A 24,236-nucleotide genomic window follows, 5' to 3' on the forward strand; every position below is an offset into this window, starting at 1 on the left:
GGCCACTTGATGTCACAATGAATCATTTGATTCTTGGCCTCCATGGTGGCATAATTGTACCAGGTATTAATTGGGCCCCATGCTTTCACAATCCGTCCCTGGCCCTTTTTATAGCCCCTGGTGCCACAAGGGATCATAAGATTGTTAGCCTGCATTGGGTCACAATGATTCCTTGCTTCTCTTAACCTCTGTGGTGTCACAATGCATCCCATGCCCTTTTAGGCCACTTGGTCTTACAATGAATCATTTGATTCTTGGCCTCTATGGTGTCATAATATTTGCATGTTTTTCTTGTGCCCCATGCTTTCACAATTCATCCCTGGCCCTATTACAACCCCTGGTGTCACAATGGATCATTAGATTGTTAGCCTCCCTTGGGAAACAATGGTTCTTTCCTTCTCTTAACCTCTGTGGTGTCACAATGCATTCCAAGCCCTTTTAGGCCACTTGGTCTTACAATGAACCATTTGATTCTTGGCCTTCATGGTGTCATAATGGTTCCTTGCTTCTATAGGTCCCCATTATGTCACAGTTCATCCGTGGTCCTTTTGCGCCCCCTGGTGTCAAAAAGGATTTTTAGATTGTTAGCCTGCATTGGGTCACAATGGTTCCCTGCTTCTGTTAACCCCTGTGGTGTCACAATGCATCCCATGCCCTTTTAGGCCACTTGATGTCACAATGAATCATTTGATTCTTGGCCTCCATGGTGACATAATTGTACCAGGTTTTAATTGGTCCCCATGCTTTCACAATTCATCCCTGGCCCTTTTACAACCCCTAGGTGTCACAATGGATCATTAGATTGTTAGCCTGCATTGGGTCACAATGGTTCCTTGCTTCTCTTAACCTCTGTGGTGTCACAATGCATTCCAAGCCCTTTTAGGCCACTTGGTCTTACAATGAACCATTTGATTCTTGGCCTTCATCGTGTCATAATGGTTCCTTGCTTCTATGGGTCCCCATGCTTTCACAGTTCTTCCGTGGTCCTTTTGAGCCCCCTGGTGTCAAAAGGGATCCTGGGTTTATTAGCCTGCATTGGGTCACAATGGTTCCTTGCTTCTCTTAACCTCTGTGGTGTCACAATGCATCCCATGCCCATTTAGGCCACTTGGTGTTACAATGAATCATTTGATTCTTGGCCTCTAAGGTGTCATAATATTTGCATGTTTTTCTTGTGCCCCATGCTTTCACAATTCATCCCTGGCCCTATTACAACCCCTGGTGTCACAATGGATCATTAGATTGTTAGCCTCCCTTGGGACACAATGGTTCTTTGCTTCTCTTAACCTCTGTGGTGTCACAATGCATTCCAAGCCCTTTTAGGCCACTTGGTCTTACAATGAACCATTTGATTCTTGGCCTTCATGGTGTCATAATGGTTCCTTGCTTCTATAGTTCCCCATGCTGTCACAATTCATCCGTGGTCCTTTTGCGCCCCCTGGTGTCAAAAGGGATTCTTAGATTGTTAGCCTGCATTGGGTCACAATGGTTCTCTGCTTCTGTTAACCCCTGTGGTGTCACAATGCATCCCATGCCCTTTTAGGCCACTTGATGTCACAATGAATCATTTGATTCTTGGCCTCCATGGTGGCATAATAGATCCTTGCTTCTATTGGTCCCCGTGCTGTAACAATCCATCCCTGGCCATTTTCGGCCCCCTGGTGTCACAAGGGATCATTAGATTTTTAGCCTGCATTGGGTCACAATGGTTCCTTGCTTCTCTTAACCCCTGTGGTGTCACAATGCATCCGATGCCCTTTTAGGCCACTTGATGTCACAATGAATCATTTGATTCTTGGCCTCCATGGTGGCATAATTGTACCAGGTTTTAATTGGGCCCCATGCTTTCACAATTCATCCCCGGCCCTTTTACGCCCCCTGGTGTCAAAAGGGATTCTTAGATTGTTAGCCTCCATTGGGTCACAATGGATCCTTGTTTCTCTTAACCCCTGTGGTGTCACAATGCATCCCATGCCCTTTTAGGCCACTTGATGTCACAATGAATCATTTGATTCTTGGCCTCCATGGTGGCATGATAGATCCATGATTCTGTAGGTCCCCGTGCTGCAACAATCCATCCCTGGCCATTTTTACACCCCCTGGTGCCACAAGGGATCATTAGATTGTTAGCCTGCATTGGGTCACAATGGTTCCTTGCTTCTCTTAGCCCCTGTGGTGTCACAATGCATCCCATGACCTTTTAGGCCACTTGGTGTTACAATGAACCATTTGAGTCTTTGCCTTCATGGTGTCATAATGGTTCCTTGTTTCTATAGGTCCCCATGCTGTCACAGCTCATCCGTGGTCCTTTTGCGCCCCCTGGTGTCAAAAGGGATTCTTAGATTGTTAGCCTCCCTTGGGTCTCACTAGTTCCCTGCTTCTCTTAACCCCTGTGGTGTCACAATGCATCCCATGCCCTTTTAGGCCACTTGATGTCACAATGAATCATTTGATTCTTGGCCTCCATGGTGGCATAATTGTACCAGGTATTAATTGGGCCCCATGCTTTCACAATCCGTCCCTGGCCCTTTTTATACCCCCTGGTGCCACAAGGGATCATAAGATTGTTAGCCTCCATTGGGTCACAATGGTTCCTTGCTTCTCTTAACCTCTGTGGTGTCACAATGCATCCCATGCCCTTTTAGGCCACTTGATGTCACAATGAATCATTTGATTCTTGGCCTCTATGGTGTCATGATATTTGCATGTTTTTCTTGTGCCCCATGCTTTCACAATTCATCCCTGGCCCTATTACAACCCCTGGTGTCACAATGGATCATTAGATTGTTAGCCTCCCTTGGGAAACAATGGTTCTTTGCTTCTCTTAACCTCTGTGGTGTCACAATGCATTCCAAGCCCTTTTAGGCCACTTGGTCTTACAATGAACCATTTGATTCTTGGCCTTCATGGTGTTATAATGGTTCCTTGCTTCTATAGGTCCCCATGCTCTTACAGTTCATCCGTGGTCCTTTTGCGCCCCCTGGTGTCAAAAGGGATTCTTAGATTGTTAGCCTGCATTGGGTCACAATGGTTCACTGCTTCTGTTAACCCCTGTGGTGTCACAATGCATCCCATGCCCTTTTAGGCCACTTGATGTCACAATGAATCTTTTGATTCTTGGCCGCCATGGTGGCATAATAGATCCATGCTTCTATTGGTCCCCGTGCTGTAACAATCCATCCCTGGCCATTTTTACACCCCCTGGTGCCACAAGGGATCATTAGATTGTTAGCCTGCATTGGGTCACAATGGTTCCTTGCTTCTCTTAACCTCTGTGGTGTCACAATGCATTCCAAGCCCTTTTAGGCCACTTGGTCTTACAATGAACCATTTGATTCTTGGCCTTCATGGTGTCATAATGGTTCCTTGCTTCTATAGGTCCCCATGCTTTCACAGTTCATCCGTGGTCCTTTTGAGCCCCCTGGTGTCAAAAGGGATTCTTAGATTGTTAGCCTGCATTGGGTCGCAATGGTTCCTTGTTTCTCTTAACCCCTGTGGTGTCACAATGCATCCCATGCCCTTTTAGGCCACTTGATGTCACAATGAATCATTTGATTCTTGGCCTCCATGGTGGCATAATAGATCCTCGCTTCTATTGGTCCCCGTGCTGTAACAATCCATCCCTGGCCATTTTCGGCCCACTGGTGTCACAAGGGATCATTAGATTGTTAGCCTGCATTGGGTCACAATGGTTCCTTGCTTCTCTTAACCTCTGTGGTGTCACAATGCATTCCAAGCCCTTTTAGGCCACTTGGTCTTACAATGAACCATTTGATTCTTGGCCTTCATCGTGTCATAATGGTTCCTTGCTTCTATAGGTCCCCATGCTTTCACAGTTCATCCGTGGTCCTTTTGAGCCCCCTGGTGTCAAAAGGGGTCCTGGGTTTATTAGCCTGCATTGGGTCACAATGGTTCCTTGCTTCTCTTAACCTCTGTGGTGTCACAATGCATCCCATGCCCTTTTAGGCCACTTGGTGTTACAATGAATCATTTGATTCTTGGCCTCTATGGTGTCATAATATTTGCATGTTTTTCTTGTGCCCCATGCTTTCACAATTCATCCCTGGCCCTATTACAAACCCCGGTGTCAAAATGGATCATTAGATTGTTAGCCTGCATTGGGTCACAATGGTTCCTTGCTTCTCTTAACCTCTGTGGTGCCACAATGCATTCCAAGCCCTTTTAGGCCACTTGGTCTTACAATGAACCATTTGATTCTTGGCCTTCATGGTGTCATAATGGTTCCTTGCTTCTATAGGTCCCCATTATGTCACAGTTCATCCGTGGTCCTTTTGCGCCCCCTGGTGTCAAAAGGGATTCTTAGATTGTTAGCCTCCCTTGGGTCACAATAGTTCCCTGCTTCTCTTAACCCCTGTGGTGTCACAATGCATCCCATGCCCTTTTAGGCCACTTGATGTCACAATGAATCATTTGATTCTTGGCCTCCATGGTGGCATAATTGTAACAGGTATTAATTGGGCCCCATGCTTTCACAATCCGTCCCTGGCCCTTTTTATACCCCCTGGTGCCACAAGGGATCATTAGATTGTTAGCCTGCATTGGGTCACAATGGTTCCTTGCTTCTCTTAGCCCCTGTGGTGTCACAATGCATCCCATGACCTTTTAGGCCACTTGGTGTTACAATGAACAATTTGAGTCCTTGCCTTCATGGAGTCATAATGTTTCCATGTTTTTATTGGGCCACATGCTGTAACAATTCATCCCTGGCCCTATTACAACCCCTGGTGTCACAATGGATCATTAGATTGTTAGCCTCCCTTGGGACACAATGGTTCTTTGCTTCTCTTAACCCCTGTGGTGTCACAATGCATCCCATGCCCTTTTAGGCCACTTGATATCACAATGAATCCTTTGATTCTTGGCCTCCGTGGTGGCATAATTGTACCAGGTTTTAATTTGGCCCCATGCTTTCACAATTCATCCGTGGACCTTTTGGGCCCCCTGGTGTCAAAAGGGATTCTCAGATTGTTAGCCTGCATTGGGTCACAATGGATCCTTGCTTCTGTTAACCCCTGTGGTGTCACAATGCATCCCATGCCCTTTTGGGCCACTTGGTCTTACAATGAATTATTTGAGTCTTGGCCTCTATGGTGTCATAATGTTTCCATGTTTTTATTGGGCCACATCCTGTAACAATTCATCCCTGGCCCTTTTACAACACCTTGTGTGACAAGGGATCATTAGATTGTTAGCCTCCATTGGGTCACAATGGTTCCTTGCTTCTCTTAACCCCTGTGGAGTCACAATGCATCCCATGCCCGTTTAAGCCACTTGATGTCACAATGAATCATTTGATTCTTGGCCGCCATGGTGGCATAATAGATCCATGCTTCTATTGGTCCCCGTGCTGTAACAATCCATCCCTGGCCATTTTTACACCCCCTGGTGCCACAAGGGATCATTAGATTGTTAGCCTGCATTGGGTCACAATGGTTCCTTGATTCTCTTAACCTCTGTGGTGTCACTATGCATTCCAAGCCCTTTTAGGCCACTTGGTCTTACAATGAACCATTTGATTCTTGGCCTTCATCGTGTCATAATGGTTCCTTGCTTCTATAGGTCCCCATGCTTTCACAGTTCATCCGTGGTCCTTTTGAGCCCCCTGGTGTCAAAAGGGATTCTTAGATTGTTAGCCTGCATTGGGTCACAATGGTTCCTTGTTTCTCTTAACCCCTGTGGTGTCACAATGCATCCCATGCCCTTTTAGGCCACTTGGTCTTACAATGAATTATTTGAGTCTTGGCCTCTATGGTGTCATAATGTTTCCATGTTTTTATTGGGCCACATGCTTTCACAATTCATCCCTGGCCCTTTTACAACACCTTGTGTGACAAGGGATCATTGGATTGTTAGCCTGCATTGGGTCACAATGGTTCCTTGCTTCTCTTAGCCCCTGTGGAGTCACAATGCATCCCATGCCCTTTTAAGCCACTTGATGTCACAATGAATCATTTGATTCTTGGCTTCCATGGTGTCATAATGGTTCCTTGTTTCTATTGGGCCCCATGCTGTCACAATTCATCCCTGGCTCTTTTACGCCCCCTGGTGTCAAATGGGATCCTGGGATTATTAGCCTCCATTGGGTCACAATGGATCCTTGCTTCTCTTAACCCCTGTGGTGTCACAATGCATCCCATGCCATTTTAGGCCACTTGATGTCACAATGAATCATTTGATTCTTGGCCTCCATGGTGGCATAATAAATCCTTGCTTCTATTGGTCCCCGTGCTGTAACAATCCATCCCTGGCCCTTTTTATACCCCCTGGTGCCACAAGGGATCATTAGATTGTTAGTCTGCATTGGATCACAATGGTTCCTTGCTTCTCTTAACCTCTGTGGTGTCACAATGCATCCCATGCCCTTTTAGGCCACTTGGTCTTACAATGAATCATTTGATTCTTGGCCTCTAAGGTGTCATAATAATTGCATGTTTTTCTTGTGCCCCATGCTTTCACAATTCATCCCTGGCCCTATTACAACCCCTGGTGTCACAATGGATCATTAGATTGTTAGCCTCCCTTGGGAAACAATGGTTCTTTGCTTCTCTTAACCTCTGTGGTGTCACAATGCATTCCAAGCCCTTTTAGGCCACTTGGTCTTACAATGAACCATTTGATTCTTGGCCTTCATGGTGTCATAATGGTTCATTGCTTCTATAGGTCCCGATGCTCTTACAGTTCATCCGTGGTCCTTTTGAGCCCCCTGGTGTCAAAAGGGACTCTTAGATTGTTTGCCTGCATTGGGTCACAATGGTTCCCTGCTTCTGTTAACCCCTGTGGTGTCACAATGCATCCCATGCCCATTTAGGCCACTTGATGTCACAATGAATCATTTGATTCTTGGCCTCCATGGTGGCATAATTGTGCCAGGTTTTAATTGGGCCCCATGCTTTCACAATTCATCCCTGGCCCTTTTACGGCCCCTGGTGTCAAAAGGGATTCTTAGATTGTTAGCCTCCATTGGGTCACAATGGATCCTTGCTTCTCTTAACCCCTGTGGTGTCACAATGCATCCCATGCCCTTTTAGGCCACTTGATGTCACAATGAATCATTTGATTCTTGGCCTCCATGGTGGCATAATAGATCCATGCTTCTATTGGTCCCCGTGCTGTAACAATCCATCCCTTGCCATTTTTACACCCTCTGGTGCCACAAGGGATCATTAGATTGTTAGCCTGCATTGGGTCACAATGGTTCCTTGCTTCTCTTAGCCCCTGTGGTGTCACAATGCATCCCATGCCCTTTTAGGCCACTTGGTGTTACAATGAAACATTTGAGTCTTGGCCTTCATGGCGTCATAATGTTTCCATGTTTTTATTGGGCCACATGCTGTAACAATTCATCCCTGGCCCTATTACAACCCCTGGTGTCACAATGGATCATTAGATTGTTAGCCTCCTTTGGGTCACAATGCTACCTTGCTTCTCTTAACCTCTGTGCTGTCACAATGCATTCCAAGCCCTTTTAGGCCACTTGGTCTTACAATGAACCATTTGATTCTTGGCCTTCATGGTGTCATAATGGCTCCTTGCTTCTATAGGTCCCCATGCTGTCACAGTTCATCCGTGGTCCTTTTGCGCCCCCTGGTGTCAAAAGGGATTCTTAGATTGTTAGCCTGCATTGCGTCACAACGGTTCCTCGCTTCTCTTAACCCCTGTGGTGTCACAATGCATCCCATGCCCTTTTAGGCCACTTGATGTCACAATGAATCATTTGATTCTTGGCCTCCATGGTGGCATAATTGTACCAGGTATTAATTGGGACCCATGCTTTCAAAATCCGCCCCTGGCCCTTTTTATACCCCCTGGTGCCACAAGGGATCATTAGATTGTTAGCGTGCATTGGGTCACAATGGTTCCTTGCTTCTCTTAACCCCTGTGGTGTCACAATGCATCCCATGCCCTTTTAGGCCACTTGGTCTTAAAATGAACAATTGGATTCTTGGCCTTCATGGTGTCATAATGGATCCTTGCTTCTATAGGTCCCCATGCTGTCACAGTTCATCCGTGGTCCTTTTGAGCCCCCTGGTGTCAAAAGGGATTCTTAGATTGTTAGCCTGCATTGCGTCACAATGGTTCCTTGCTTCTCTTAACCCCTGTGGTGTCACAATGCATCCCATGCCCTTTTAGGCCACTTGGTCTTACAATGAATTATTTGAGTCTTGGCCTCTATGGTGTCATAATGTTTCCATGTTTTTATTGGGCCACATGCTGTAACAATTCATCCCTGGCCCTTTTACAACACCTTGTGTGACAAGGGATCATTAGATTGTTAGCCTCCATTGGGTCACAATGGTTCCTTGCTTCTCTTAACCCCTGTGGAGTCACAATGCATCCCATGCCCTTTTAAGCCACTTGATGTCACAATGAATCATTTGATTTTTGGCTTCCATGGTGTCATAATGGTTCCTTGTTTCTATTGGGCCCCATGCTGTCACAATTCATCCCTGGCCCTTTTACGCCCCCTGGTGTGAAATGGGATCCTGGGATTATTAGCCTCCATTGGGTCACAATGGATCCTTGCTTCTCTTAACCCCTGTGGTGTCACAATGCATCCCATGCCCTTTTAGGCCACTTGATGTCACAATGAATCATTTGATTCTTGGCCTCCATGGTGGCATAATAGATCCATGCTTCTATTGGTCCCCGTGCTGTAACAATCCATCCCTTGCCATTTTTAAACCCTCTGGTGCCACGAGGGATCATTAGATTGTTAGCCTGCATTGGGTCACAATGGTTCCTTGCTTCTCTTAGCCCCTGTGGTGTCACAATGCATCACATGCCCTTTTAGGCCACTTGGTGTTACAATGAAACATTTGAGTCTTGGCCTTCATGGTGTCATAATGTTTCCATGTTTTTATTGGGCCACATGCTGTAACAATTCATCCCTGGCCCTATTACAACCCCTGGTGTCACAATGGATCATTAGATTGTTAGCCTCCTTTGGGTCACAATGGTACCTTGCTTCTCTTAACCTCTGTGGTGTCACAATGCATTCCAAGCCCTTTTAGGCCACTTGGTCTTACAATGAACCATTTGATTCTTGGCCTTCATGGTGCCATAATGGTTCCTTGCTTCTATAGGTCCCCATGCTGTCACAGTTCATCCCTGGTCCTTTTTATACCCCCTGGTGTCAAAAGGGATTCTTAGATTGTTAGCCTGCATTGGGTCACAATGGTTCCTCGCTTCTCTTAACCCCTGTGGTGTCACAATGCATCCCATGCCCTTTTAGGCCACTTGGTCTTACAATGAATTATTTGAGTCTTGGCCTCTATGGTGTCATAATGTTTCCATGTTTTTATTGGGCCACATGCTTTCACAATTCATCCCTGGCCCTTTTACAACACCTTGTGTGACAAGGGATCATTAGATTGTTAGCCTCCCTTGGGACACAATGGTTCTTTGCTTCTCTTAACCTCTGTGGTGTCACAATGCATTCCAAGCCCTTTTAGGCCACTTGGTCTTACAATGAACCATTTGATTCTTGGCCTTCATGGTGTCATAATGGTTCCTTGCTTCTATAGGTCCCCATGCTGTCACAATTCATCCGTGGTCCTTTTGCGCCCCCTGGTGTCAAAAGGGATTCTTAGATTGCTAGCCTGCATTGGGTCACAATGGTTCCCTGCTTCTGTTAACCCCTGAGGTGTCACAATGCATCCCATGCCCTTTTAGGCCACTTGATGTCACAATGAATCATTTGATTCTTGGCCTCCATGGTGACATAATTGTACCAGGTTTTAATTGGTCCCCATGCTTTCACAATTCATCCCTGGCCCTTTTACAACCCCTAGGTGTCACAATGGATCATTAGATTGTTAGCCTGCATTGGGTCACAATGGTTCCTTGCTTCTCTTAACCTCTGTGGTGTCACAATGCATTCCAAGCCCTTTTAGGCCACTTGGTCTTACAATGAACCATTTGATTCTTGGCCTTCATCGTGTCATAATGGTTCCTTGCTTCTATAGGTCCCCATGCTTTCACAGTTCATCCGTGGTCCTTTTGAGCCCCCTGGTGTCAAAAGGGATCCTGGGTTTATTAGCCTGCATTGGGTCACAATGGTTCCTTGCTTCTCTTAACCTCTGTGGTGTCACAATGCATCCCATGCCCTTTTAGGCCACTTAGTGTTACAATGAACCATTTGAGTCTTTGCCTTCATGGTGTCACAATGTTTCCATGTTTTTATTGGGCCACATGCTTTCACAATTCATCCCTGGCCCTATTACAACCCCTGGTGTCACAATGGATCATTAGATTGTTAGCCTCCCTTGGGACACAATGGTTCTTTGCTTCTCTTAACCTCTGTGGTGTCACAATGCATTCCAAGCCCTTTTAGGCCACTTGGTCTTACAATGAACCATTTGATTCTTGGCCTTCATGGTGTCATAATGGTTCCTTGCTTCTATAGTTCCCCATGCTGTCACAATTCATCCGTGGTCCTTTTGCGCCCCCTGGTGTCAAAAGGGATTCTTAGATTGTTAGCCTGCATTGGGTCACAATGGTTCCCTGCTTCTGTTAACCCCTGTGGTGTCACAATGCATCCCATGCCCTTTTAGGCCACTTGATGTCACAATGAATCATTTGATTCTTGGCCTCCATGGTGACATAATTGTACCAGGTTTTAATTGGTCCCCATGCTTTCACAATTCATCCCTGGCCCTTTTACAACCCCTAGGTGTCACAATGGATCATTAGATTGCTAGCCTGCATTGGGTCACAATGGTTCCTTGCTTCTCTTAACCTCTGTGGTGTCACAATGCATTCCAAGTCCTTTTAGGCCACTTGGTCTTACAATGAACCATTTGATTCTTGGCCTTCATCGTGTCATAATGGTTCCTTGCTTCTATAGGTCCCCATGCTTTCACAGTTCATCCGTGGTCCTTTTGAGCCCCCTGGTGTCAAAAGGGATCCTGGGTTTATTAGCCTGCATTGGGTCACAATGGTTCCTTGCTTCTCTTAACCTCTGTGGTGTCACAATGCATCCCATGCCCTTTTAGGCCACTTGGTGTTACAATGAATCATTTGATTCTTGGCCTCTAAGGTGTCATAATATTTGCATGTTTTTCTTGTGCCCCATGCTTTCACAATTCATCCCTGGCCCTATTACAACCCCTAGGTGTCACAATGGATCATTAGATTGTTAGCCTGCATTGGGTCACAATGGTTCCTTGCTTCTCTTAACCTCTGTGGTGTCACAATGCATTCCAAGCCCTTTTAGGCCACTTGGTCTTACAATGAACCATTTGATTCTTGGCCTTCATCGTGTCATAATGGTTCCTTGCTTCTATAGGTCCCCATGCTTTCACAGTTCATCCGTGGTCCTTTTGAGCCCCCTGGTGACAAAAGGGATTCTTAGATTGTTAGCCTGCATTGGGTCACAATGGTTCCTTGTTTCTCTTAACCCCTGTGGTGTCACAATGCATCCCATGTCCTTTTAGGCCACTTGATGTCACAATGAATCATTTGATTCTTGGCCTCCATGGTGGCATAATAGATCCTTGCTTCTATTGGTCCCCGTGCTGTAACAATCCATCCCTGGCCATTTTCGGCCCCCTGGTGTCACAAGGGATCATTAGATTGTTAGCCTGCATTGGGTCACAATGGTTCCTCGCTTCTCTTAACCCCTGTGGTGTCACAATGCATCCCATGCCCTTTTAGGCCACTTGATGTCACAATGAATCATTTGATTCTTGGCCTCCATGGTGGCATGATAGTTCCATGATTCTATAGGTCCCCGTGCTGCAACAATCCATCCCTGGCCATTTTTACACCCCCTGGTGCCACAAGGGATCATTAGATTGTTAGCCTGCATTGGGTCACGATGGTTCCTTGCTTCTCTTAGCCCCTGTGGTGTCACAATGCATCCCATGACCTTTTAGGCCACTTGGTGTTACAATGAACCATTTGAGTCTTTGCCTTCATGGTGTCATAATGGTTCCTTGCTTCTATAGGTCCCCATGCTGTCACAGTTCATCCGTGGTCCTTTTGCGCCCCCTGGTGTCAAAAGGGATTCTTAGATTGTTAGCCTCCCTTGGGTCTCACTAGTTCCCTGCTTCTCTTAACCCCTGTGGTGTCACAATGCATCCCATGCCCTTTTAGGCCACTTGATGTCACAATGAATCATTTGATTCTTGGCCTCCATGGTGGCATAATTGTACCAGGTATTAATTGGGCCCCATGCTTTCACAATCCGTCCCTGGCCCTTTTTATACCCCCTGGTGCCACAAGGGATCATAAGATTGTTAGCCTGCATTGGGTCACAATGGTTCCTTGCTTCTCTTAACCTCTGTGGTGTCACAATGCATCCCATGCCCTTTTAGGCCACTTGGTCTTACAATGAATCATTTGATTCTTGGCCTCTATGGTGTCATAATATTTGCATGTTTTTCTTGTGCCCCATGCTTTCACAATTCATCCCTGGCCCTTTTACAACCCCTAGGTGTCACAATGGATCATTAGATTGTTAGCCTGCATTGGGTCACAATGGTTCCTTGCTTCTCTTAACCTCTGTGGTGTCACAATGCATTCCAAGCCCTTTTAGGCCACTTGGTCTTACAATGAACCATTTGATTCTTGGCCTTCATCGTGTCATAATGGTTCCTTGCTTCTATGGGTCCCCATGCTTTCACAGTTCTTCCGTGGTCCTTTTGAGCCCCCTGGTGTCAAAAGGGATCCTGGGTTTATTAGCCTGCATTGGGTCACAATGGTTCCTTGCTTCTCTTAACCTCTGTGGTGTCACAATGCATCCCATGCCCATTTAGGCCACTTGGTGTTACAATGAATCATTTGATTCTTGGCCTCTAAGGTGTCATAATATTTGCATGTTTTTCTTGTGCCCCATGCTTTCACAATTCATCCCTGGCCCTATTACAACCCCTGGTGTCACAATGGATCATTAGATTGTTAGCCTCCCTTGGGACACAATGGTTCTTTGCTTCTCTTAACCTCTGTGGTGTCACAATGCATTCCAAGCCCTTTTAGGCCACTTGGTCTTACAATGAACCATTTGATTCTTGGCCTTCATGGTGTCATAATGGTTCCTTGCTTCTATAGTTCCCCATGCTGTCACAATTCATCCGTGGTCCTTTTGCGCCCCCTGGTGTCAAAAGGGATTCTTAGATTGTTAGCCTGCATTGGGTCACAATGGTTCTCTGCTTCTGTTAACCCCTGTGGTGTCACAATGCATCCCATGCCCTTTTAGGCCACTTGATGTCACAATGAATCATTTGATTCTTGGCCTCCATGGTGACATAATTGTACCAGGTTTTAATTGGTCCCCATGCTTTCACAATTCATCCCTGGCCCTTTTACAACCCCTAGGTGTCACAATGGATCATTAGATTGTTAGCCTGCATTGGGTCACAATGGTTCCTTGCTTCTCTTAACCTCTGTGGTGTCACAATGCATTCCAAGCCCTTTTAGGCCACTTGGTCTTACAATGAACCATTTGATTCTTGGCCTTCATCGTGTCATAATGGTTCCTTGCTTCTATAGGTCCCCATGCTTTCACAGTTCATCCGTGGTCCTTTTGAGCCCCCTGGTGTCAAAAGGGGTCCTGGGTTTATTAGCCTGCATTGGGTCACAATGGTTCCTTGCTTCTCTTAACCTCTGTGGTGTCACAATGCATCCCATGCCCTTTTAGGCCACTTGGTGTTACAATGAATCATTTGATTCTTGGCCTCTAAGGTGTCATAATATTTGCATGTTTTTCTTGTGCCCCATGCTTTCACAATTCATCCCTGGCCCTATTACAACCCCTGGTGTCACAATGGATCATTAGATTGTTAGCCTCCCTTGGGACACAATGGTTCCTTGCTTCTCTTAACCTCTGTGGTGTCACAATGCATTCCAAGCCCTTTTAGGCCACTTGGTCTTACAATGAACCATTTGATTCTTGGCCTTCATGGTGTCATAATGGTTCCTTGCTTCTATAGTTCCCCATGCTGTCACAATTCATCCGTGGTCCTTTTGCGCACCCTGGTGTCAAAAGGGATTCTTAGATTGTTAGCCTGCATTGGGTCACAATGGTTCCCTGCTTCTGTTAACCCCTGTGGTGTCACAATGCATCCCATGCCCTTTTAGGCCACTTGATGTCACAATGAATCATTTGATTCTTGGCCTCCATGGTGGCATAATAGATCCTTGCTTCTATTGGTCCCCGTGCTGTAACAATCCATCCCTGGCCATTTTCGGCCCCCTGGTGTCACAAGGGATCATTAGATTGTTAGCCTGCATTGGGTCACAATGGTTCCTTGCTTCTCTTAACCCCTGTGGTGTCACAATGCATCCGATGCCCTTTTAGGCCACTTGATGTCACAATGAATCATTTGATTCTTGGCCTCCATGGTGGCATAATTGTACCAGGTTTTAATTGGGCCCCATGCTTTCACAATTCATCCCCGGCCCTTTTACGCCCCCTGGTGTCAAAAGGGATTCTTAGATTGTTAGCCTCCATTGGGTCACAATGGATCCTTGTTTCTCTTAACCCCTGTGGTGTCACAATGCATCCCATGCCCTTTTAGGCCACTTGATGTCACAATGAATCATTTGATTCTTGGCCTCCATGGTGGCATGATAGATCCATGATTCTGTAGGTCCCCGTGCTGCAACAATCCATCCCTGGCCATTTTTACACCCCCTGGTGCCACAAGGGATCATTAGATTGTTAGCCTGCATTGGGTCACAATGGTTCCTTGCTTCTCTTAGCCCCTGTGGTGTCACAATGCATCCCATGACCTTTTAGGCCACTTGGTGTTACAATGAACCATTTGAGTCTTTGCCTTCATGGTGTCATAATGGTTCCTTGTTTCTATAGGTCCCCATGCTGTCACAGTTCATCCGTGGTCCTTTTGCGCCCCCTGGTGTCAAAAGGGATTCTTAGATTGTTAGCCTCCCTTGGGTCTCACTAGTTCCCTGCTTCTCTTAACCCCTGTGGTGTCACAATGCATCCCATGCCCTTTTAGGCCACTTGATGTCACAATGAATCATTTGATTCTTGGCCTCCATGGTGGCATAATTGTACCAGGTATTAATTGGGCCCCATGCTTTCACAATCCGTCCCTGGCCCTTTTTATACCCCCTGGTGCCACAAGGGATCATAAGATTGTTAGCCTCCATTGGGTCACAATGGTTCCTTGCTTCTCTTAACCTCTGTGGTGTCACAATGCATCCCATGCCCTTTTAGGCCACTTGATGTCACAATGAATCATTTGATTCTTGGCCTCTATGGTGTCATAATATTTGCATGTTTTTCTTGTGCCCCATGCTTTCACAATTCATCCCTGGCCCTATTACAACCCCTGGTGTCACAATGGATCATTAGATTGTTAGCCTCCCTTGGGAAACAATGGTTCTTTGCTTCTCTTAACCTCTGTGGTGTCACAATGCATTCCAAGCCCTTTTAGGCCACTTGGTCTTACAATGAACCATTTGATTCTTGGCCTTCATGGTGTTATAATGGTTCCTTGCTTCTATAGGTCCCCATGCTCTTACAGTTCATGCGAGGTCCTTTTGCGCTCCCTGGTGTCAAAAGGGATTCTTAGATTGTTAGCCTGCATTGGGTCACAATGGTTCACTGCTTCTGTTAACCCCTGTGGTGTCACAATGCATCCCATGCCCTTTTAGGCCACTTGATGTCACAATGAATCTTTTGATTCTTGGCCGCCATGGTGGCATAATAGATCCATGCTTCTATTGGTCCCCGTGCTGTAACAATCCATCCCTGGCCATTTTTACACCCCCTGGTGCCACAAGGGATCATTAGATTGTTAGCCTGCATTGGGTCACAATGGTTCCTTGCTTCTCTTAACCTCTGTGGTGTCACAATGCATTCCAAGCCCTTTTAGGCCACTTGGTCTTACAATGAACCATTTGATTCTTGGCCTTCATGGTGTCATAATGGTTCCTTGCTTCTATAGGTCCCCATGCTTTCACAGTTCATCCGTGGTCCTTTTGAGCCCCCTGGTGTCAAAAGGGATTCTTAGATTGTTAGCCTGCATTGGGTCGCAATGGTTCCTTGTTTCTCTTAACCCCTGTGGTGTCACAATGCATCCCATGCCCTTTTAGGCCACTTGATGTCACAATGAATCATTTGATTCTTGGCCTCCATGGTGGCATAATAGATCCTCGCTTCTATTGGTCCCCGTGCTGTAACAATCCATCCCTGGCCATTTTCGGCCCACTGGTGTCACAAGGGATCATTAGATTGTTAGCCTGCATTGGGTCACAATGGTTCCTTGCTTCTCTTAACCTCTGTGGTGTCACAATGCATTCCAAGCCCTTTTAGGCCACTTGGTCTTACAATGAACCATTTGATTCTTGGCCTTCATCGTGTCATAATGGTTCCTTGCTTGTATAGGTCCCCATGCTTTCACAGTTCATCCGTGGTCCTTTTGAGCCCCCTGGTGTCAAAAGGGGTCCTGGGTTTATTAGCCTGCATTGGGTCACAATGGTTCCTTGCTTCTCTTAACCTCTGTGGTGTCACAATGCATCCCATGCCCTTTTAGGCCACTTGGTGTTACAATGAATCATTTGATTCTTGGCCTCTATGGTGTCATAATATTTGCATGTTTTTCTTGTGCCCCATGCTTTCACAATTCATCCCTGGCCCTATTACAAACCCCGGTGTCAAAATGGATCATTAGATTGTTAGCCTGCATTGGGTCACAATGGTTCCTTGCTTCTCTTAACCTCTGTGGTGCCACAATGCATTCCAAGCCCTTTTAGGCCACTTGGTCTTACAATGAACCATTTGATTCTTGGCCTTCATGGTGTCATAATGGTTCCTTGCTTCTATAGGTCCCCATTATGTCACAGTTCATCCGTGGTCCTTTTGCGCCCCCTGGTGTCAAAAGGGATTCTTAGATTGTTAGCCTCCCTTGGGTCACAATAGTTCCCTGCTTCTCTTAACCCCTGTGGTGTCACAATGCATCCCATGCCCTTTTAGGCCACTTGATGTCACAATGAATCATTTGATTCTTGGCCTCCATGGTGGCATAATTGTAACAGGTATTAATTGGGCCCCATGCTTTCACAATCCGTCCCTGGCCCTTTTTATACCCCCTGGTGCCACAAGGGATCATTAGATTGTTAGCCTGCATTGGGTCACAATGGTTCCTTGCTTCTCTTAGCCCCTGTGGTGTCACAATGCATCCCATGACCTTTTAGGCCACTTGGTGTTACAATGAACAATTTGAGTCCTTGCCTTCATGGAGTCATAATGTTTCCATGTTTTTATTGGGCCACATGCTGTAACAATTCATCCCTGGCCCTATTACAACCCCTGGTGTCACAATGGATCATTAGATTGTTAGCCTCCCTTGGGACACAATGGTTCTTTGCTTCTCTTAACCCCTGTGGTGTCACAATGCATCCCATGCCCTTTTAGGCCACTTGATATCACAATGAATCCTTTGATTCTTGGCCTCCGTGGTGGCATAATTGTACCAGGTTTTAATTTGGCCCCATGCTTTCACAATTCATCCGTGGACCTTTTGGGCCCCCTGGTGTCAAAAGGGATTCTCAGATTGTTAGCCTGCATTGGGTCACAATGGATCCTTGCTTCTGTTAACCCCTGTGGTGTCACAATGCATCCCATGCCCTTTTAGGCCACTTGGTCTTACAATGAACCATTTGATTCTTGGCCTTCATCGTGTCATAATGGTTCCTTGCTTCTATAGGTCCCCATGCTTTCACAGTTCATCCGTGGTCCTTTTGAGCCCCCTGGTGTCAAAAGGGATTCTTAGATTGTTAGCCTGCATTGGGTCACAATGGTTCCTTGTTTCTCTTAACCCCTGTGCTGTCACAATGCATCCCATGTCCTTTTAGGCCACTTGATGTCACAATGAATCATTTGATTCTTGGCCTCCATGGTGGCATAATAGATCCTTGCTTCTATTGGTCCCCGTGCTGTAACAATCCATCCCTGGCCATTTTCGGCCCCCTGGTGTCACAAGGGATCATTAGATTGTTAGCCTGCATTGGGTCACAATGGTTCCTTGCTTCTCTTAACCCCTGTGGTGTCACAATGCATCCCATGCCCTTTTAGGCCACTTGATGTCACAATGAATCATTTGATTCTTGGCCTCCATGGTGGCATAATTGTACCAGGTTTTAATTGGGCCCCATGCTTTCACAATTCATCCCCGGCCCTTTTACGCCCCCTGGTGTCAAAAGGGATTCTTAGATTGTTAGCCTCCATTGGGTCACAATGGATCCTTGTTTCTCTTAACCCCTGTGGTGTCACAATGCATCCCATGCCCTTTTAGGCCACTTGATGTCACAATGAATCATTTGATTCTTGGCCTCCATGGTGGCATGATAGATCCATGATTCTATAGGTCCCCGTGCTGCAACAATCCATCCCTGGCCATTTTTACACCCCCTGGTGCCACAAGGTATCATTAGATTGTTAGCCTGCATTGGGTCACAATGGTTCCTTGCTTCTCTTAGCCCCTGTGGTGTCACAATGCATCCCATGCCCTTTTAGGCCACTTGGTCTTACAATGAATCATTTGATTCTTGGCCTCTATGGTGTCATAATATTTGCATGTTTTTCTTGTGCCCCATGCTTTCACAATTCATCCCTGGCCCTATTACAAACCCCGGTGTCAAAATGGATCATTAGATTGTTAGCCTGCATTGGGTCACAATGGTTCCTTGCTTCTCTTAACCTCTGTGGTGCCACAATGCATTCCAAGCCCTTTTAGGCCACTTGGTCTTACAATGAACCATTTGATTCTTGGCCTTCATGGTGTCATAATGGTTCCTTGCTTCTATAGGTTCCCATTATGTCACAGTTCATCCGTGGTCCTTTTGCGCCCCCTGGTGGGAAAAGGGATTCTTAGATTGTTAGCCTCCCTTGGGTCACAATAGTTCCCTGCTTCTCTTAACCCCTGTGGTGTCACAATGCATCCCATGCCCTTTTAGGCCACTTGATGTCACAATGAATCATTTGATTCTTGGCCTCCATGGTGGCATAATTGTAACAGGTATTAATTGGGCCCCATGCTTTCACAATCCGTCCCTGGCCCTTTTTATACCCCCTGGTGCCACAAGGGATCATTAGATTGTTAGCCTGCATTGGGTCACAATGGTTCCTTACTTCTCTTAGCCCCTGTGGTGTCACAATGCATCCCATGCCCTTTTAGGCCACTTGGTGTTACAATGAACAATTTGAGTCCTTGCCTTCATGGTGTCATAATGTTTCCATGTTTTTATTGGGCCACATGCTGTAACAATTCATCCCTGGCCCTATTACAACCCCTGGTGTCACAATGGATCATTAGATTGTTAGCCTCCCTTGGGACACAATGGTTCTTTGCTTCTCTTAACCCCTGTGGTGTCACAATGCATCCCATGCCCTTTTAGGCCACTTGATATCACAATGAATCCTTTGATTCTTGGCCTCCATGGTGGCATAATTGTACCAGGTTTTAATTGGGCCCCATGCTTTCACAATTCATCCGTGGACCTTTTGGGCCCCCTGGTGTCAAAAGGGATTCTCAGATTGTTAGCCTGCATTGGGTCACAATGGATCCTTGCTTCTGTTAACCCCTGTGGTGTCACAATGCATCCCATGCCCTTTTGGGCCACTTGGTCTTACAATGAATTATTTGAGTCTTGGCCTCTATGGTGTCATAATGTTTCCATGTTTTTATTGGGCCACATCCTGTAACAATTCATCCCTGGCCCTTTTACAACACCTTGTGTGACAAGGGATCATTAGATTGTTAGCCTCCATTGGGTCACAATGGTTCCTTGCTTCTCTTAACCCCTGTGGAGTCACAATGCATCCCATGCCCGTTTAAGCCACTTGATGTCACAATGAATCATTTGATTCTTGGCCGCCATGGTGGCATAATAGATCCATGCTTCTATTGGTCCCCGTGCTGTAACAATCCATCCCTGGCCATTTTTACACCCCCTGGTGCCACAAGGGATCATTAGATTGTTAGCCTGCATTGGGTCACAATGGTTCCTTGATTCTCTTAACCTCTGTGGTGTCACTATGCATTCCAAGCCCTTTTAGGCCACTTGGTCTTACAATGAACCATTTGATTCTTGGCCTTCATCGTGTCATAATGGTTCCTTGCTTCTATAGGTCCCCATGCTTTCACAGTTCATCCGTGGTCCTTTTGAGCCCCCTGGTGTCAAAAGGGATTCTTAGATTGTTAGCCTGCATTGGGTCACAATGGTTCCTTGTTTCTCTTAACCCCTGTGGTGTCACAATGCATCCCATGCCCTTTTAGGCCACTTGGTCTTACAATGAATTATTTGAGTCTTGGCCTCTATGGTGTCATAATGTTTCCATGTTTTTATTGGGCCACATGCTGTAACAATTCATCCCTGGCCCTTTTACAACACCTTGTGTGACAAGGGATCATTGGATTGTTAGCCTGCATTGGGTCACAATGGTTCCTTGCTTCTCTTAGCCCCTGTGGAGTCACAATGCATCCCATGCCCTTTTAAGCCACTTGATGTCACAATGAATCATTTGATTCTTGGCTTCCATGGTGTCATAATGGTTCCTTGTTTCTATTGGGCCCCATGCTGTCACAATTCATCCCTGGCTCTTTTACGCCCCCTGGTGTCAAATGGGATCCTGGGATTATTAGCCTCCAGTGGGTCACAATGGATCCTTGCTTCTCTTAACCCCTGTGGTGTCACAATGCATCCCATGCCATTTTAGGCCACTTGATGTCACAATGAATCATTTGATTCTTGGCCTCCATGGTGGCATAATAAATCCTTGCTTCTATTGGTCCCCGTGCTGTAACAATCCATCCCTGGCCCTTTTTATACCCCCTGGTGCCACAAGGGATCATTAGATTGTTAGTCTGCATTGGATCACAATGGTTCCTTGCTTCTCTTAACCTCTGTGGTGTCACAATGCATCCCATGCCCTTTTAGGCCACTTGGTCTTACAATGAATCATTTGATTCTTGGCCTCTAAGGTGTCATAATAATTGCATGTTTTTCTTGTGCCCCATGCTTTCACAATTCATCCCTGGCCCTTTTACGGCCCCTGGTGTCAAAAGGGATTCTTAGATTGTTAGCCTCCATTGGGTCACAATGGATCCTTGCTTCTCTTAACCCCTGTGGTGTCACAATGCATCCCATGCCCTTTTAGGCCACTTGATGTCACAATGAATCATTTGATTCTTGGCCTCCATGGTGGCATAATAGATCCACGCTTCTATTGGTCCCCGTGCTGTAACAATCCATCCCTTGCCATTTTTACACCCTCTGGTGCCACAAGGGATCATTAGATTGTTAGCCTGCATTGGGTCACAATGGTTCCTTGCTTCTCTTAGCCCCTGTGGTGTCACAATGCATCCCATGCCCTTTTAGGCCACTTGGTGTTACAATGAAACATTTGAGTCTTGGCCTTCATGGCGTCATAATGTTTCCATGTTTTTATTGGGCCACATGCTGTAACAATTCATCCCTGGCCCTATTACAACCCCTGGTGTCACAATGGATCATTAGATTGTTAGCCTCCTTTGGGTCACAATGCTACCTTGCTTCTCTTAACCTCTGTGCTGTCACAATGCATTCCAAGCCCTTTTAGGCCACTTGGTCTTACAATGAACCATTTGATTCTTGGCCTTCATGGTGTCATAATGGCTCCTTGCTTCTATAGGTCCCCATGCTGTCACAGTTCATCCGTGGTCCTTTTGCGCCCCCTGGTGTCAAAAGGGATTCTTAGATTGTTAGCCTGCATTGCGTCACAACGGTTCCTCGCTTCTCTTAACCCCTGTGGTGTCACAATGCATCCCATGCCCTTTTAGGCCACTTGGTCTTACAATGAATTATTTGAGTCATGGCCTCTATGGTGTCATAATGTTTCCATGTTTTTATTGGGCCACATGCTGTAACAATTCATCCCTGGCCCTTTTACAACACCTTGTGTGACAAGGGATCATTAGATTGTTAGCCTCCATTGGGTCACAATGGTTCCTTGCTTCTCTTAGCCCCTGCGGAGTCACAATGCATCCCATGCCCTTTTAAGCCACTTGATGACACAATGAATCATTTGATTCTTGGCTTCCATGGTGGCATAATGGTTCCTTGTTTCTATTGGGCCCCATGCTGTCACAATTCATCCCTGGCCCTTTTACGCCCCCTGGTGTGAAATGGGATCCTGGGATTATTAGCCTCCATTGGGTCACAATGGATCCTTGCTTCTCTTAACCCCTGTCGTGTCACAATGCATCCCATGCCCTTTTAGGCCACTTGGTCTTACAATGAATCATTTGATTCTTGGCCTCTATGGTGTCATAATATTTGCATGTTTTTCTTGTGCCCCATGCTTTCACAATTCATCCCTGGCCCTATTTCAACCCCTGGTGTCACAATGGATCATTAGATTGTTAGCCTCCCTTGGGTCACAATGGTTCCTTGCTTCTCTTAACCTCTGTGGTGTCACAATGCATTCCAAGCCCTTTTAGGCCACTTGGTCTTACAATGAACCATTTGATTCTTGGCCTTCATCGTGTCATAATGGTTCCTTGCTTCTATAGGTCCCCATGCTTTCACAGTTCATCCGTGGTCCTTTTGAGCCCCCTGGTGTCAAAAGGGATCCTGGGTTTATTAGCCTGCATTGGGTCACAATGGTTCCTTGCTTCTCTTAACCTCTGTGGTGTCACAATGCATCCCATGCCCATTTAGGCCACTTGGTGTTACAATGAATCATTTGATTCTTGGCCTCTAAGGTGTCATAATATTTGCATGTTTTTCTTGTGCCCCATGCTTTCACAGTTCATCCCTGGCCCTATTACAACCCCTGGTGTCACAATGGATCATTAGATTGTTAGCCTCCCTTGGGACACAATGGTTCCTTGCTTCTCTTAACCTCTGTGGTGTCACAATGCATTCCAAGCCCTTTTAGGCCACTTGGTCTTACAATGAACCATTTGATTCTTGGCCTTCATCGTGTCATAATGGTTCCTTGCTTCTATAGTTCCCCATGCTGTCACAATTCATCCGTGGTCCTTTTGCGCCCCCTGGTGTCAAAAGGGATTCTTAGATTGTTAGCCTGCATTGGGTCACAATGGTTCTCTGCTTCTGTTAACCCCTGTGGTGTCACAATGCATCCCATGCCCTTTTAGGCCACTTGATGTCACAATGAATCATTTGATTCTTGGCCTCCATGGTGACATAATTGTACCAGGTTTTAATTGGTCCCCATGCTTTCACAATTCATCCCTGGCCCTTTTACAACCCCTAGGTGTCACAATGGATCATTAGATTGTTAGCCTGCATTGGGTCACAATGGTTCCTTGCTTCTCTTAACCTCTGTGGTGTCACAATGCATTCCAAGCCCTTTTAGGCCACTTGGTCTTACAATGAACCATTTGATTCTTGGCCTTCATCGCGTCATAATGGTTCCTTGCTTCTATAGGTCCCCATGCTTTCACAGTTCATCCGTGGTCCTTTTGAGCCCCCTGGTGTCAAAAGGGATCCTGGGTTTATTAGCCTGCATTGGGTCACAATGGTTCCTTGCTTCTCTTAACCTCTGTGGTGTCACAATGCATCCCATGCCCTTTTAGGCCACTTGGTGTTACAATGAATCATTTGATTCTTGGCCTCTAAGGTGTCATAATATTTGCATGTTTTTCTTGTGCCCCATGCTTTCACAATTCATCCCTGGCCCTATTACAACCCCTAGGTGTCACAATGGATCATTAGATTGTTAGCCTGCATTGGGTCACAATGGTTCCTTGCTTCTCTTAACCTCTGTGGTGTCACAATGCATTCCAAGCCCTTTTAGGCCACTTGGTCTTACAATGAACCATTTGATTCTTGGCCTTCATCGTGTCATAATGGTTCCTTGCTTCTATAGGTCCCCATCCTTTCACAGTTCATCCGTGGTCCTTTTGAGCCCCCTGGTGTCAAAAGGGATTCTTAGATTGTTAGCCTGCATTGGGTCACAATGGTTCCTTGTTTCTCTTAACCCCTGTGGTGTCACAATGCATCCCATGTCCTTTTAGGCCACTTGATGTCACAATGAATCATTTGATTCTTGGCCTCCATGGTGACATAATTGTACCAGGTTTTAATTGGTCCCCATGCTTTCACAATTCATCCCTGGCCCTTTTACAACCCCTAGGTGTCACAATGGATCATTAGATTGTTAGCCTGCATTGGGTCACAATGGTTCCTTGCTTCTCTTAACCTCTGTGGTGTCACAATGCATTCCAAGCCCTTTTAGGCCA

This window comes from Cinclus cinclus, unplaced genomic scaffold (assembly GCF_963662255.1).
Source record: "Cinclus cinclus unplaced genomic scaffold, bCinCin1.1 SCAFFOLD_44, whole genome shotgun sequence".
Taxonomy (NCBI): Eukaryota; Metazoa; Chordata; class Aves; order Passeriformes; family Cinclidae; genus Cinclus; species Cinclus cinclus.